We start from the raw sequence: 2,920 nt of genomic DNA, 5'->3' as shown, positions 1-2,920 counted from the left end.
CTCTCTCTCTCTCTCACACACACACACACAGCATTTTTCAGCATTTCTTATGTACTCATACCATGACAGATTAAAAAATAAGTTAAGACCATCTTTATCTTTAAAGACCCAACAGTAAAGGAGCAGGAAAAGGAAAAGAAAATATCATAAACAAAATAATATGAGAGGTGAGCACAAATGTAATTGTGCTCTAGATATTAGGGGAGTGGGGAGCTAAAGTGAACAAGTCCTGTAGAAAAGACTGGAAACCATGAGCAGAGTGAGCTATCAGAGAAGCTACCAGAACAGGGTACATACAGGCTGGGACCTAAGGAAATACGGGTGCAGTAACGTCACAAATAAAACTGCAAAACACGTGGTGATGACCCTGATGGGAGCTCGTGTGTGTGAAGAGTTCAGCATCTCTCAGTCAACTAAGTATCACGTGAGTATGCTGTCCACTCAAGTCATCTGAGAGACTTGAAGCAGGGAATGGTGGACCTATGCCAGACTGCGCTTCATCACAACCACGGAGAGAGAGGAGGGGACAGGGGGAGGAGGGATGAAGGGGCTAGATTTTGCTTCATGTCATGAGAGAGAGAGAGAGAGAGAGAGAGAGAGAGAGAGAGAGAGAGAGAGAGAGAGAAACAGACAGGGAGAGGGATGAAATGGCTAGATTGCTTCCTGTTATGTGGCCCGCCTACACTTTTCCAGGAGGGCAAGAACCAAACAGAAGGGCGAGAGTACGTGCAGCTGTGCGCCAGGCATATGACACACTCACTGGTGGAGCAGCTTCCGCTGGGAAGTCAGCGGAGCTCGCAAATAGAAATCGTTAGACTTCCCTGAAGAAATTCCTAACAACCACCAGTTCTGTGAAACAACATGTGCTACTCAATGTTTGCTTAAATGGGAGGAAAAAAAATTCCCCAAGGCAACCTTAGGGGCGTGTAACATTGGCTCTCAATCATTGGAACTGATTCTGAGGATGCATCGGCAAGCGGCGTGCCGTGTCACAACACAACATCCGGCTATTTGAAAAACATCAAATGCACAAAACAGCATGCAAAAATAAATGAATGTAACAGGAAGTATTTGGCCAAGAAACGCGTTGTTAGTTCTGTGGTTCCAGCCCTAATTGTCCACCCACAGCTCAATAATTAAAAACATCGCTTGAGAAGGCAGCGATTTAGGGGCCCAGATCAGATCCATGATGAGGTATGTATGTGTGCTGTAACTGAAATAACCCAGCTATTCAGTAAGATTTCACATTTAGTATATGTCTTAGGGATTCTATTTCTGCACAAAACATCATGACCCAGAAGCAAGTTGGGGAGGAAGGGGTTTATTCAGCTTCTATTTTCCACACTGCTATTCATCACCAAAGGAAGTCAGAACTGTAACTCAAGCAGGTCAGGAAGCAGGAGCTGATGCAGAGGCCATGGAGGGATGCCACTTACTGGCTTGCTTTCTCTGCCTTGCTCAGCTTGCTTTCTTATAGAACCCAGGACTTATAGCCCAGTGATGGCATCACCCACAGTGGGCCCTCCCACCCTTGATTAACATTGCGAAAATGCCTTACAGCTGGATCTCATGGAAGCACTTACTCAAGGGAGGCTACTTTCTCTGTGATAACTCCAGCTTGTGTCAAGTTGACACACAAAACCAGGCAGTACAGTATATCATTTCATTTGGGTTTTTCAAAAACAATTATTTACAAGTATATATATTTGCTCAAATATTTATTATCACTTATAGAAAACCTACAATCTGTATGTCACTTCTGACAAGTCTGAAGGAGAAAGACAACGACTTATTTATGCAATCCCAGATCTTTTATTTATGCTGGGTTTCATAGTACTACATGCAGAAGAGCAGGATGGGAAAATGGAAAAGGATGTTACCTAATGTTTATAGTGTTTTGAGGACACAATGCCAAAACCTAAAAGGGTGAGATGTCAAGGAAGGACAACCAGAGCAAAAGAGCGGAACAATTGACAAAAAATTAAGATGAAAATTTAAACAGTAAAATCTCTAGGTATGCAGATGAATTCATTTTGATTTTTGGAAGCCACACCATAATTGACATTTGCTAATTGTGCCCTTGATATTAATTGAGACAGGGATGAGTGGGTTACATTCAGGTAGGTCCAGATTAATCCTGATTATGGATTCAACATAACCTGCTCTTCTAAGACTGATTCAAGAATGAATATGACCCTGGTTGTAAGAAATGAAATCTGATGGTTCGTTTTCCGAGGTGCCTTAAGCCAGGAAATATTAGACCCTTACTGAAGCCTGGTAATCTAACCACACCCCACCTAACCCAACTGTGATTAACTTTCTGCCCTCAAAAACTAATAGTTTAGAATCCAGAAGTCCTAAAAGCCAAGCTTGCCTACAAGGTCACACATCTGATAAGCTTGAAAATCAAAAGGATATAAAGTAATGGAAAGAAGAAAAGATAAGACGCAGATGGTGGCTAGCATTGTCCCTCCAGATTCCTCAGCCAGAGGGTAGAGGAAGGAAAGGGCTTTGTTCTCATTATGGTTTAGAACTGTCCTCTGCATTCAATCAATACTCCTGCCTTTCTGGGCTGATGCCAGACTTCACAGAGTTGTAAAATAAACTGTCTCACTTTCTATAGTTTGAGGCTTTGGTGTTCTTTTTTTTAATGAAGCAAGGACTTTAAAAATAATTATATATGTTAACAGACAGGTTAAGGACTAATGAGGTCTTTCTCTCTTTCTTTCCTTCTTTCTTTCTTTCTTTCTTTCTTTCTTTCTTTCTTTCTTTCTTTCTTTCTTTCAGAAAAATCCAAAACAAAAGGAAAAAGTTCACAAAAACACCATTCAGTCCATTTGTATTGCTCCAAGACATGAGGCCTACCCTGGAGTAGGTGTACTCAGTGACACTCCAAAAGAAAGAAGCAGAATTTCCTTTT

General features: G+C 41.6%; 1 long non-coding RNA gene across 1 annotated transcript; it reads left to right on the top strand.

Moving 5' to 3' along the window:
- Positions 1-388: 388 nt before the first annotated feature.
- On the top strand, positions 389-1,067 carry 1700019P21Rik (RIKEN cDNA 1700019P21 gene). Its single transcript, NR_138576.1, has 2 exons — positions 389-424; positions 694-1,067. It is a non-coding gene; the product is annotated as an RIKEN cDNA 1700019P21 gene (long non-coding RNA).
- The last annotated feature ends 1,853 nt before the right edge of the window (positions 1,068-2,920 follow it).

Source organism: Mus musculus, chromosome 1 (assembly GCF_000001635.26).
Source record: "Mus musculus strain C57BL/6J chromosome 1, GRCm38.p6 C57BL/6J".
NCBI lineage: Eukaryota > Metazoa > Chordata > Mammalia > Rodentia > Muridae > Mus > Mus musculus.
This window is presented reverse-complemented; position numbering and strand designations above follow the sequence as displayed.